The sequence below is a fragment of the Scylla paramamosain genome, chromosome 20 (genome assembly GCF_035594125.1).
Source record: "Scylla paramamosain isolate STU-SP2022 chromosome 20, ASM3559412v1, whole genome shotgun sequence".
NCBI lineage: Eukaryota > Metazoa > Arthropoda > Malacostraca > Decapoda > Portunidae > Scylla > Scylla paramamosain.
In genome coordinates this window covers 20954568-20968693 of record NC_087170.1, presented here as the reverse complement: position 1 = coordinate 20968693, position 14126 = coordinate 20954568, and the positions used below count along the sequence as shown (strand labels likewise).

General features: G+C 43.0%; 1 protein-coding gene and 1 pseudogene across 6 annotated transcripts in view; one reads left to right on the top strand and one right to left on the bottom strand.

The window, feature by feature from the left end:
• Positions 1 to 14126, bottom strand: part of LOC135110613 (uncharacterized) — a 169109-nt gene that overhangs the window by 83371 nt on the left and 71612 nt on the right. Inside the window, exon 4 of one of the 6 annotated variants that reach the window (XM_064023132.1) lies at positions 1355 to 1488. The exons of the other annotated variants lie outside the window; for them this stretch is intronic. The gene's annotated coding sequence lies outside the window, so the exon portion shown is untranslated. The remainder of the gene's footprint in view (positions 1 to 1354; positions 1489 to 14126) is intronic. 6 annotated transcript variants of the gene reach the window in all.
• Positions 11418 to 14126, top strand: part of LOC135110607 (dipeptidase 1-like) — a 46199-nt pseudogene continuing 43490 nt past the window's right edge.

Here is a 14126-nt window from a genome sequence, read left to right as displayed (position 1 = left end):
CCACACACAGAGGACAACTGTAATTAATCCAAGGCCGCGACGCTTCTATTGTCTCTAGATTAATGGCTGCCTTGCTCTCCTCTCCCCTCATTCCCCTCACTTTCGCCTCACTGCTTCCTCTCTTACTCCAATTCACCAAAGTTACAAGCGTCCTCTAATCCTCGCTCCCTGTTTTGTCTTTAGCGTCTCATTCTGTCACTTCCTTTGACTATAAATTTCTCTTTGTTTTTCTGTTGTCCAATTTTGCGTCACGGCATCATCTTCAATTTCTTCTTTCAATATCGTGTTTCGCATTTTTTTTTTTTTTGACTGCTTTTCATTCGTTCAGATTTTCTTTATTTATTTTCCACATTCGTACATCTCCTGTTCTCATATCGTTCTTTTTTCTTCTTTTCTCTTTTTTTTTCCCCCGTCGCCATCTTGTACGTAAACTTAACTTGCGCAGGAGTTACAATTACTGTCTTTTCTTCTTGGCATTTCCAATTACAAAAGTTTCCTGTTTTGTCCTGAACGTTTTCATCTTTTATTCTCATTGTTTTGTCTTGTGTTTACTTAATTATGTCTGTCTGTGTCTGTCTCTCTCTCTCTCTCTCTCTCTCTCTCTCTCTCTCTCTCTCTCTCTCTCTCTCTCTCTCTCTCTCTCTCTCATTTGTTTCCATCTCATTCATCTTCCCTAGAGGACAAACCTTCGCTCTATTCCTCTATTTCCTCTTCCTCTTCCTGCAAACCAATCTTCTTCCTTAATTCCAGATTTCGAAAACAACGATAATGATCTGTGTGAAAGAACCAATCACCTGTGTGTGTGTCTGTGTGTGTGTGTGTGTGTGTGTGTTCACTATCTCATCACCATCAACACTCATCACTCTCATCACCATCTCATAGCCACTACAACCGTCACCATGAAGCACAGTCTCCTCACTATCTCTTTCACCACCATTGCCATTCTCCACCATTCCTCTCTCGCTGCGCCATCACATGCATCACTGCTTTCAAATCTAGCCCCACTTATCACCCCCCGTCAGCGCCCATCACCATCCCTCACTTTCCCCTCATCTGTTTCCTGTCACAACTCCTATCGTCCTATCTGTCACTTATAATCCCCAGTATAATCATACCCTACTCATTGCTGGTCCTATCACGTCTCATCCTCCTCCATTACGTTATTATAATATCACCGCATCATTATCATTAACATCAAATTTACTGGATTTCTCTCATCGACCATTTTTCTCCCCTATGATTCCCAGAGAGAGAGAGAGCGAGAGAGAGAGAGAGTGCATAATTTTTTAAAACGAGAACAATGGTAAATCAAAATATAGTAAATAAAGATGAAGGTAACAAATACGAAACATACCAAAACAAGGCCAGACCTGGAATGCCTCGCCACAGAAGACGCTGATACGCTACACACGAGTCGCAAGTCAATACCGCGTTGTGTAGCTGATGGTTCCATGCATAGCCACCGTACTGTGAGAGGGAGGCAGAAGGCTGGGAAGCGGAAAAGGAAAGAGGGAGAGATGATGGAATGCAAACTGCAGATGACCTCTCTTTTACCACTTCTATCTCAGCCTTCAAGACTCATACTCCCTTCTCCTTCTCCCTCTCCCTCTCTCTCTCTCTCACTCTCTCTCTCTCTCTCTCTCTCTCTTTGGTGGCATGCTATGAAATGGACAGGAGAGTTAAAAAGTGATTGAAGTCAGAGAGAGAGAGAGACAGATAGAGAAACAGAGACAGAGACAGAGAGAGAGAGAGAGAGAGAGAGAGAGAGAGAGAGAGAGAGAGAGAGAGAGAGAGAGAGAGAGAGAAAAGGGGGATAGAGATTGCAAACGCGCTGTGGAAAGGGAGATGATAGGATGAAAGGAATGAGAAAAAGAAGTCAGAGAGATACGGATGCTCCATAACTTGAAAGGAAATTTTGAAAAACCTTATCGAAAGACACGCAGGTAAGAGACAAACGAGAGAGACATAAAGAGATATATGTAAAGAGTCGATATGCAACACCCTCTAACACACACACACACACAAACACACACACACTTATTTACTGACACAACACTTAGATTAGTAAAAATTCACTGAGGCATTTTTTGTTCTCCTCTTTCCAGCACCTTCTCTTCGTCTTCCTCTTCTTTTCATTACTCCAGCCGCAGCCATCACTCTCCCCTCTTCCCCCTTCCCATCCTTCACATAAATTGTGTTGTAACTCACAATATTTTCCTATGAAATTAAAACAACATAAATTATAAAGTGGTTCATGGACACCAAGAGAGAGAGAACAATTTAATAAGAAAAAAAGAGTAAGAGGAGAAAGAGGAAGAAGAGGAGGAGAAACAAGGCGCATGAAAAGAGAAGGGTCAAAGGAGTTATTAAATTCGAAGACAGCTAAAGTGAAAGGAAGCAGGATAGAAACGGGAGTGGAACAGGCACAAAGAGAAAAGGAGAAAGGCTCAAGAAGGTAAAGAAGGGAGGCAAAACGAGGGAAACTAGGAGACTGCAGAGAGTGAATGAAGCTAAACACGGCCGATGTATAGCGATAATGCAGATTTTGTGACGCGGAAGGTAAAAAGCCAAGCAAGTAAAAAGAAAAGTGAGAAAATAATAAAAAAATAACATACTGCAACCCACGTCAATGAAAACAATATTATAACAACCATTTTTTCTTCTCTTCTTCCTCCTCCTCCCTCATCCCCACATTAGACATGAGCTGGTGAAGTGAAGAAGGGATTTTGAGTTGAAGGGGGAACAGTCTGCGGGAGGGAAGGGAAGATAGCGGCGCGGAGCGAGAGAAATGGAAGAAGAAGTGCTGAAGGAGAATTCGGAGAGAAAAGGAGGTTGCAGGTGGCAGTGAATAAATTGCCCTTGGTGGAAAACTGTGAGAGAGTGAGAGAGAGAGAGAGAGAGAGAGAGGTTGGAGGGGGAGGCAGTGCGATGCTCCTCGTTGCGAAAGCCCAACAATTTCCTTCAGCTAGGTGATATTTTGCTTCATAACAAGAGACTAAATCGTAAGAAGATAAAAAATTAATGTGGAAGATTGGAATGAGGGTAATAGAAAATTTGTGCATGAAGGGAAACTTTGTGAAATATAAATGAAAATATCGTTGAAAATTCCATGCAGGCGAAGGAAAGATGGTATGATGAATAGCAGTTTGAAACACTACGAAAAATATGACTAGACAAACAGCAGTTTCAAACACTTCGGAAAATATAGCAAGACGAATAGTCGTTTCAAATTATGTTAGGGATAAAAACACACACAGTGACTAATACATTTGTCATCATAAAAATGCAACAATTATTATTTTCATTCTCATATTTCACGACGATGAAACAACATTTCACCATTTTATGATAATGTTCTGTCTTTCGTTAAGTATAGAACACACTGTCTTACAAAACACATTTCATAAACATTGACGTGTGTACATTTACCGGAAATATAACTTAATCTGTTCATCTTTGATGCAAGTCTCGTGTGTCACAGCATACATTGTGACCTTGTAAGATACTGTGACTCTGATTTTGATTTACAAGCTAAAAAAAAAAAAAAATAGACAGGACACAGCAGTTATTTTAGTATTATGATAGAGGGCGAAAGTTGGAGGGAGAGAGAGAGAGAGAGAGAGAGAGAGAGAGAGAGAGAGAGAGAGAGAGAGAGAGAGAGAGAGAGAGAGAGAGAGAATGAATTTATATAATATGTCCTACATCCCTTTGAGAAACAACATTTTAAAACCCAACGGTGCTCCATGTGTCATTAGCTACACAGACTTTTGTTAGAGATTATCCTACGCACAGCCAAACTCAGTCCCTTGTGATGAACTGACAAATCCTACAAAATAAACATTAAATCAACGCTGCATGTACCACGCTATCAACCATCATGTAAATATTCACAACAACGAAAGACGCGAAACCAGAAGTGCCATTTGAATCATAAGAGTTAGCTTCGTTCAGTGGCCTACAGGCACAAAATAATTGGCGCCCCATCAGTGCAGTGTATAGCTGAGAGACTTAAGTAAGGACATAAGCCTCTCTCTCTCTCTCTCTCTCTCTCTCTCTCTCTCTCTCTCTCTCTCTCTCTCTGGTAAGGATTCTTCACTTCATGGAAACAAAATGGAGAGAGGGGAAGTCAGGAAGTTGTAATAGGAAAAGTAGGAGGAGGAGGAGGAGGAGGAGGAGGAGGAGAAACGAAAGGAAGAAATAAGAAGAAAAGAAAAAGTAGGGAGAATTCTGTTCGATCTGCCACCAACAAGGATTATCTTTTTACTTTCTTCTTCTTCTTCTTCTTCTTCTTCTTCTTCTCCAGCTCCTCCCCTCTTCTTTCTCCTCCTCTTCCTGCTCTTCCTCCTTCTCCTCAACCGGGAAACACGTAACATAATCAACTTTCAGGCATTTTCCTATCATGCGGCCGAGAGAGAGAGAGAGAGAGAGAGAGAGAGAGAGAGAGAGAGAGAGAGAGAGAGAGAGAGAGAGAGAGAGAGAGAGAGAGAGAGAGAGAGAGAGTAAACAAGAGAGATCATAAGGGGAGGACGTGGGCGGGAGGCGTGAAGGGACGGAAAGAAAGGAGGGAAGAGAGGGAAGTTAAGGGAGAGTAAATGGAGAGGAAATGGAGGAGGAGGCAGGTGATGAGAGGGGAAATGGGTGAGGGGAAAGCTAATTAAGGAGCAGGAGATAGTGTTTACTAGGGAAAGTTGAAGGAGTGGGCTGTGGAAGCAACGAGAAGGCTAGGGAGGAGGAGGAGGAGGAGAGAAGTGGTGGTGGTGGTGGTGGAAGTGTGATAGATGCGGGCAAAGGTGGAGGAAACTGAATGATATTCCATCTTAGTTTAAAATAATACCGTTTTTTTATTAGTATTCCTCCTCCTCCTCCTCCTCCTCCTCCTCTTCACCGTCATCATCTACTATTTTCCAACAGAACGAGTCTCCACTAATCTCCTTCATTTATAATCCTTGTTGGTGACTTGTCCTCTTTATTCTCTCCCAGGAAAGCTTATATTTCAGTCCCCCTTATTTTCTAACTGCTCCGTTTTCTTTCAGCGTCGCTTCATATTGCCGTCCTTACATATTTTCCTGCTATTCAGTTCAGAATTAGTTTAGCTTAACAGCAAATATCAGCAAAAGAAAACGAAATTGCAGTGTTTTCAGATAGGATAGACTTAAGTAATTTTTTTCTTGTTTGGTTGTGTCTCCTTCATATATTCCACTGTTCATACTTTGCTTTATTTATTTATTTTTTTCTTCCAGTTTTTCCCGTTGTGCTTTTCATGTTATCCTGGTATATATATATATATATATATTCTTACAGTCAGTCTCTCTCTCTCTCTCTCTCTCTCTCTCTCTCTCTCTCTCTCTCTCTCTCTCTCTCTCTCTCTCTCTCTCTCTCTCTCTCTCTCTCTCTCTCTCTCTCTCTCTCTCTGAATACCAATCATTAAGTCCCAATTAAAGCAGACTGTGATATAAACCATTAACCTCTTGATGTCCTGAGCTGCTTGTTTCCCTTCATAGATCTAAATTAGAGGGCTGTGTGTTGTCGCGGCGAGAGAGACGAGGAAATAACTGCGAGGAAGAGATGGCGGGGAATAAGCAGCACACGTAAAGAAGACACGATGAGCTTTGAAGATGAAAGTGAAGGAAAGAGTCAAGGAGATGGTGGAAAACAGGCATGATGAAGAAGAAGAATTACTCACACACGCGCACACACACACACACACACACACACACACACGCAGACATAGAAGAAGAAACGGGCAAACGACACGAGGGAAGATAATTACGAAGAACAATGAAAGGAATAAGAGAGGAGGAAAAACAATGACCGGGATAAAAAAAAAAAAAAGAAAAAGAAAGAGGTGAATTGAAGAAGAAAACGTTAAAAGGAAAGAGGAAATTACGACCAATTCAAAGGAATAAACTAAGTGTAGTGACAGGAAGGAGAAAAATACGGAAGGAAAGAGAGGTGACAGCTTACAAACCAAAAAAAATAGAGATAAGTCTACGAAGGAAAAAAAAAAAATAAAGAACGGGATTTGTGAAAGAAAGAAGAGCGGAATGAATGAATGAATGAAGGAAGGAAGGAAGGATAATAGATCCTCACTTTTTCTCCGCTTTATCCTCCCTCCCTCTTCCTTCCTTCCTTGCAAACTAAAAGTACATCAAACTATCTTATCGCATTTTCGCACCTCTAGCTGAAAGAAGTGGCCATAAAAATCAACGGTTTCATAAAGTCATCTGCTGAAAAAAAGAAGAGAAGTGGAAGCAGGAACTCACTGGCAGGAGAATGTGACGTGCGGTCTGTGTGTGTGTGTGGATGTGTGTTTGTGTGTCTGGCTCGGTCATATAGTGTGTGTGTGTGTGTGTGTGTGTGTGTGTGTGTGTGTGTGTGTGTGTGTGTGTGTGTGTGATAGACTTCCTGTAATTGCAAAAGTACACAGTTTCAACTCCCGCAGAGCTATTTATGTAACTTATTCAAAACACACACATACACTACTCTCTCTCTCTCTCTCTCTCTCTCTCTCTCTCTCTCTCTCTCTCTCTCTCTCTCTCTCTCTCTCTCTCTCTCTCTCTCTCTCTCTCTCTCTCTCTCTCTCTCTCTCTCTCTCTCTCTCTCTCTCTCTCTCTCTCTCTCTCTCTCTCTCTCTCTCTCTCTCTCTCTCTCTCTCTCTCTCTCTCTCTCTCTCTCTCTCTCTCTCTCTCTCTCTCTCTCTCTCTCTCTCTCTCTCTCTCTCTCTCTCTCTCTCTCTCTCTCTCTCTCTCTCTCTCTCTCTCTCTCTCTCTCTCTCTCTCTCTCTCTCTCTCTCTCTCTCTCTCTCTCTCTCTCTCTCTCTCTCTCTCTCTCTCTCTCTCTCTCTCTCTCTCTCTCTCTCTCTCTCTCTCTCTCTCTCTCTCTCTCTCTATGCACCCATGGGTAGACAAACCCTGTCCATACATATAGAATTTTCAACAATATATAAACGTATTTCCGCATGCAAAGACAGACGGAATGACAGACCGACAGGGAGGCGGTCAATCAGGCAAGCAAGAGGAAATACGCCTGAACACACACACACACACACACACACACACACACACACACACACCCACACAGCTAGCTATTAATAGTAATAATATCCTTGCCTGCAACTGCGCCTTCGTATTATTGAAAAATATTTATCACTGTTTTTACTTTTCCTGTTGTTAGTTAGAGTCTGTAATGTGTTAAATGTCACTGCTGTGCCCGTAGAGTGGACTGTGTGGTATCTAAGCTCTGGCACACACACACACACACACACACACATACACATACAGTCAGGCACGTGTGGCAATCCAACCAGGGGAGGAAGAAAATGTAAAGGGGAGGTAGGGAAGTTGAGACTGTGAGGTGAAGCGTAGGGAAGAGTAAAGATTGGCAAGTAGAAACTGGAGCAATGTGAGCAAAGAACTACAACTGCCTTGTCAGCTTCAATTATCCCATCACGGTGGCCACGTAGCAACGGGCAGAAGAACTAGTATGTAAAATAGATGCAAATTATCTCCTAGCTGACTTGTGACGGCTACTGGGTTGGATCACAGGGGAGAGGGAAGGGGGAAAGGAAGGAATGTGGGGCGAGAAGAGGCAGAGGCATGTGACAGAGACCTGGGGTGTAAAACAGGAACCAGGAATGGAAAAGGAAGGGACAGCGGGAACATTCGGTGTCAGGGAAGGTGAGGTGAGGGTGGAAACGCGGAGAGTCAGGCAGGGATTGCATGTTAGAGGGAAAAGAACACAGGGTATAAGGAAAGCCTGGAGAGGGTGTTCCAGAAAAGCAAAAAAAAAAGGAGGGAAAGTGAGACGAGAATAAGACGAGGGAGAAAAATGAAAGGGAAGTGGGGAAACGATACGGCAAGAAAAGGATGAAAGGAAGACTAAAGGGTGAGGATACTGAATCAGGCGAGAGAGGAGCGAATTGGAGGGAATCAGGCACGGGTGGAAATATGGTAGTAGGGAGAGAAAAGACTGGAGGAAAGGGGCAATGAAGGGGAGGAAACTCGACTTATTGGTCTCGATTGAATAATTCATTTTAGGGATCAGAGAAGGCAGTGAGACTTCCTCCTGACTTAGCAAAAAAAGATGCTGACAAGAGAGAGAGAGAGAGAGAGAGAGAGAGAGAGAGAGAGAGAGAGAGAGAGAGAGAGAGAGAGAGAGAGAGAGAGAGAGAGGATGAGAAATAAAAAAAGACAGAAGGAACGTACAAACGACGCAGAACAACGAAAGAAATAAGAGGAAAGGAAAAACAATGACCTAGATAAAAAAAAAATTAAATAAATAAATAAAGAGGACAGGACGTTAAGGGTGAGAAAAATACTTGACATTCTTTGCCGAGGACTTCTTCAGCTGGACGGCAACGAGATAATTAAGATGAGTGACTCTACTGAAGTGGCAGAAAAGGGAAGGACATGGAGATGAAAAGAAGTGAGAAAAGTGTACATAAAAAAAAAAATAAATAAGAGCAGCGGTCAGAGAAAGGGAAAGGGGTAGCGGCGTGACAGGAAAGCGAGAGGCTGAGTAAAACCACCTTGACTGCTGAACACATGAGCGAGTAAATACAGTGGGAATAGAAGTAGTGCAGTGAGGGAGAGAAAGCTAGATGGATCCTTTAGCGGGGGTAAGGAAGGCATGGAAAGTAATGGTAAGTAAGACGCAGTGAGTGATGACGAGGTGAAGATGAATAGAACTGGTGAGAGAGAGAGAGAGAGAGAGAGAGAGAGAGAGAGAGAGAGAGAGAGAGAGAGAGAGAGAGAGAGAGAGAGAGAGAGAGAGAGAGAGAGAGAGAGAGAGAGAGAGAATGAACTATTGGGAATATACTCGTAAAAGACATTCAGACATAAAAATAAGCGAGGGAGGCAGTGAATGGAAACTGATAAAACAAACAAAAAATACACAAGGCAAGCAAAGCGTCACTGAACTGAATTTCTCTCTCTCTCTCTCTCTCTCTCTCTCTCTCTCTCTCTCTCTCTCTCTCTCTCTCTCTCTCTCTCTCTCTCTCTCTCTCTCTCTCTCTCTCTCTCTCTGTAATTAAAAGTTTACACGAGTTTAAAGTAATTGTAGAAGGGAGAAAACTTGTAGTCTTTTAGGCATCTCTCGTGTCTCGCCTGTTAAAATTACCCTTTGCTTCCCTTAAATATAAAGTGTTCTGTAATATCATTGTTTGTGTCTCCATCTGTGTGTGTGTGTGTGTGTGTGTGTGTGTGTGTGTGTGTGTGTGTGTGTGTGTGTGTGTGTGTGTAGTTCACATGGTTTATCGATCCATAGAAGGTTTATTGTGATGTGTATATTTCACAGCTTCCGTATATTTGCACATGTGTTCGTGATGGAAGCGTAACAGCGTGGGTAACGGCGGCACACACACACACACACTGACACACAAGGCCCTACAAACGTAAATCAATATCCAGGGGTGGTTGTGTAGGTGAGGCGTGCGCCGTCTACCTCACACCACTCTCCCCTCACTCCACCCTCACCCTGATTCACGCCTCACTCCTCTTCCCAAAATCTCCTCTTTTTTTTTCTTTAATTCCTCTCGTCCCCCCTTACCCCCTTGCTCCCTCACTCCTTTACTCCCAGCCCCTCACTCTTTAGTCTTCTCAAAATCTATCTTTTTTTTCTTACTTTCTTCCCCTTGTTCCCTTACTCATCCCTTACTCTTCTTACTCCCTCACTCCTTTAGTCCAGTTCTTATTACCTCCCTCTCATAACAGTGATTTGTAAGCCTTACTCTTTTCTAAATCATCTTTTATTCCCTTCCTTCTCCTCGTCCCATTATATTCAGCTCCTACTCATCGTATTCCTTCACTCCTTTACTACCCTTTCTTGTTATGTCCCGCTCAAAACATTATCAAATTATCAAAAGTCTATCACAGCCTTTCCTTTATTCATGTATTTATTCCTGTATCATTTTTATCCCTACCCTTGCCAGTCCTCATCCGTGATTCAAGCTTTTCATCTCCTCTCCGTCATTATTGAATACACTCACTGTTTCTTTTATATCTTTACAAATTTACCGTATTGAGTTTTGTCTTCTGTTTTTGTTTTTAGTCTATTCATCATTCAACTTCTTCCATTACCTTGCTGTTATTTCCCTGCAAAAGTATGTAGATAAATAAATAAATACACTTGTTTTTCTTACTTTTTTTTTTTTTTTTTTTATACTTTCACTTCTGCATCATTCTCAGTCCCACCCTCACCACTCTCCGCTTCCTCCTACCAGCCGTAAGCTAACTTTCCTTTACCTGCAACTCAGTCCTCCCTCTTTCCATTCATTCTCGAAATTCCTTTGCATTTTTAGCTCTTTTTTTTTTTCTTTTGAATATTACGTTGACCATTGTTTTGACCGCCATCATCACAGTTTCTTACTTCATTCTCCCTTCCTTCATTCTCCCTTCCTTCATCTGGTCATATGTTCATCATTAAACTTGCAACTCCTTTCTTCTCCTCTTATTCATTCCGAGAACTCCATACTTCCTTATATTTTTCGTTTGCATTTTTATTCTTACCGCTGTTTCATTCTTTGTTCCTCCTCTATCCTTCACTTCCTACACTTCGTTCCTCTCTCATTCACTCAGAAAACAAACCACACCAATCTATCAGCTCTTCATCAGCCAGCACTAATGCCATCCTGCTATCATATTCCCAATCTTTATTCCTTTTTCTCACACCCTTTCTCGAGCCTCTCTCTCATCCATCCTGTCTCCTCGGTGGCTCACTCGTGAAGTTCTGCGATAAGAGATTGCCAATTCATTGCCACGTGTTCGAATCCTGCTCAGTTCTCGTTGCTTCTTGTCATCAGCCTTCCTGTGTGATGTTATCCCCTCAGCCTTCCCTTCCTGTGTACTCTCTCTACCGGTCTCCTCACCCGCTTTATGTGGACGGCTCTAATGCAACACTTTAGGCCCCTCGCTGGATTAAATACGATCAGGGTACGGTTAAAGTTTCCTTAGTGCAGCATAAATGAAAATGCAAAAATAGTGAAATTAATGATGATGATGATGGTGGTGGTGGTGGTGCTGATACGAGTAGAAGCAGCAATAACACGGCGTCTATAGTAGTAGTAATAGTAGTAGTAATAGTAGTAGTAATGATAATAGTGATGGTGACGATAATGATGATGATAAGCAGTAGCAGCAGAACCACCACCACCACCACCACCACCAACAGCAACAACAAGTAAACCAATAATAAAAAGCACGTTTCATATGACAGCATGACATCCACACTGCATCCCTCCCTCCCTCCCTCCCTCCCTCCCTCCCTCCCTTCCTTCTTCCCTCCCTCACATTCCCGCATCCCCGTTTTCTCTTGCCCATTCCTCTCCCTCTGAAGCTTTCCTATATCCTCCCATTTCCATTTCATATTTTTTCCCCATCTTCAGCATTCCGGCTTACCCCTCTCTCCCATCCAGCTCCCCTTTCTCCCTCTTCGACCTGTCATAAACCCTCCTCACAATATTCCCGCATCCTTCCTCGTCCTCCCGTCACCTACACTCCTACCTGTCTCGTCTCAATCACGTTCCTCCTTCACAAGGTTTCCAGCTTCATTCCCCATCCTTTCCTTTCTTTCTTTTCCCCTTTTTACCCCCTCCACTTCCGCCTTCATATCTCCTCTTTCTCTCCCACCCCCCAGGACCCCCGCTAACTCGAGTCCACTCCTCCCGGCGACCAGGAGACCAGTCGGTGGCGAGCGCGCACGGAGGCAAGAGGCAGGTTGCAAGATACTCATCCGCACCTATTCTGAGTATCCTCGTGTTTTCCGGGTCCGATTCAGATGTGCCACTCACTAATGGTTCACCTTTCATTCCCTCTACACCTGCTGCCTTCACCTGCACTCCCGAACCTATGAAAGACTGGGGAAGGGAAAGAAATAGAAGTGTGAAGGTGAAATGAATCCTATGAAACTTGTTGATTGAAGTTTACGTGCGTGAGAAACAGAAATAGACGTATAGAGGAACAGGATACAAAAAGCGTGGCCAAGATTGCTTTAATGCTTTCCTTCATGTACTAACGAAAGGCAAAAAAAAACAAAAAAAAACACGCAAATTTCCACCGCGAATAATGACTGAGGTGAAAAGTACAGAGTGTTGTTGGCTGGACTGAGAATTCTCGTGCCTGTGATGAAGTCTTCCCTTCCTCCTTCATCGCCTACGTGCTGACGACACCGCCTCTCTGACACAGCGACGGACACTCATCAGGTGAATCCCTCTCTGCTCTGCCATGTTATTCAAGAGACAGATAGGAGGATGGTGACACGGATGAGTGTAGGGGGAAGGGAATAGCAGGGAGCGAAAGACGGGAGAGTGACGGGGAATGTGGAGAGAGAAGGGGTGGATGATAATTAGTGACGGAACGAGGAAGGAGAGTGGCACGGAATAAGAGAGAATGACTGGGAGTGTGATTTGTAACGGGAGTGGCAGGTTGTAAAGAGCCGAAGAGAAAGGCGGGGGAGTGAGAAACAAGTGAAGAATTATAGGAAAGGGGGCAAAGGGTAAGAGAAATTGTGGGGAAAAGTCATTGAAAAGTTAACGAGAATATTATATGAGAAAAGGGTGCCGTAAATAGGAAGTGAGGGGAATTTGAGGAATTTAAACAAGGAATGTAAAAAGGGGAGAATGAGAGTGAGAGTGTGACGGAGGAAAATAGAGAACGGTGACACGAGGTGGAGAGGAGGAAAGGAGCGGGGAGGAGGAATTAAGGGGGGTAGGAAGGGAGGGGCGGTAGCGGGGCATGACAGGTGACTTCAGGGGGATTAACAAGGTGCTTCAAGGCGCGCGTGATCAATTGCTTCGCTCACGCTTTGCACGAACACGCACGGATATGAATAAATGCATATATAAACAAAACGGAGCCTGAACGCAAGACATGAAAATATGTCAGAGAGAGAGAGAGAGAGAGAGAGAGAGAGAGAGAGAGAGAGAGAGTGGGGAGGAAAAGGGAGTGGGGAATAAACAATTGTTACTCTTTCATATTTTTCCTCCCCACTACACCGTTGCACTGTTTCCCAACTCTGGTCAGATCGTTGTCACGTCCAAAATTGTCAACAGTTGTAGTTGACAGGCTGGCCTAGGTGATTTTTGAAAGAGTTACGATGTTTTGACGGTACAGTAGATTTTTCGATAGCGTACACACACACACACACACACACACACACACGTACAAGTATCCTGAGAACGTTCATTTTCTATACGCTATCCTGCTTTCTTTAAATACAGATGCTGGGAAATGAAACACTATTGATATCATTGACGTGGCTGTGATGGATTGAAACTCTTGTCCACCACACATGTTCCTCGGGGCGACACGTGGCCTCGTTATTGCAAAATATCAGTTTAATTAATGTCTCACAAATTATACGAATGTGTCAGACTTGCAGTATTTGCTGAGGAACGTCTGCTGCAAAACAAATGTGTACATATTTCAAATAAGATTTAGCTAAACTCCAGACCAATACGTGGCTTCTCTCGACCCACGTACAATAATTAAAACAATGAATCTGGAATCCACTGGTCTATCTGGGCTTCATAAAAACATGCTTGTACATAAATGAATTATTAACATAAAAATATAACAAATAAGATTAATTAATTGGTTGATCAATTATTTGTTTCTTTAACGCCGAGCAGAATCCATAGTGTGTGTGTGTGTGTGTGTGTGTGTGTGTGTGTGTGTGTGTGTGTGTGTGTGTGTGTGTGTGTGTGTGTGTGTGTGTGTGTGTGTGTGTGTGTGTGTGTGTGTGTGTGTGTGGCTTCCTATCCTTCACATTCACACAAATTACAATAGCTTAGTTTTATTTAGCTGCATCAATACCATAGAAAGTAGGGGAGGGTGTGAAAATGACCGCTGTGGATACTTATAGAACAGGAATAATGCATTAGTCCTTGTGATTTAAAATTTACAATACCAAGACTTTATCAGAACTACTCTTCACCAGGCTGACTTGATGCAGGATATCTCATGAAAGGCAATGACCAACTGGCGTTTCCCAATGCGGTTCATGTTAGAACCCATGGATTTTCGGCCCTCAATTCGTATTTCAGTTTATTGTTATTTCTGGTGCAGATGTAAAAGAACCTGCACCTTGTTGGCACTAAAGTGAAGCTGACCGTTCTGTATCACTTTCATCAA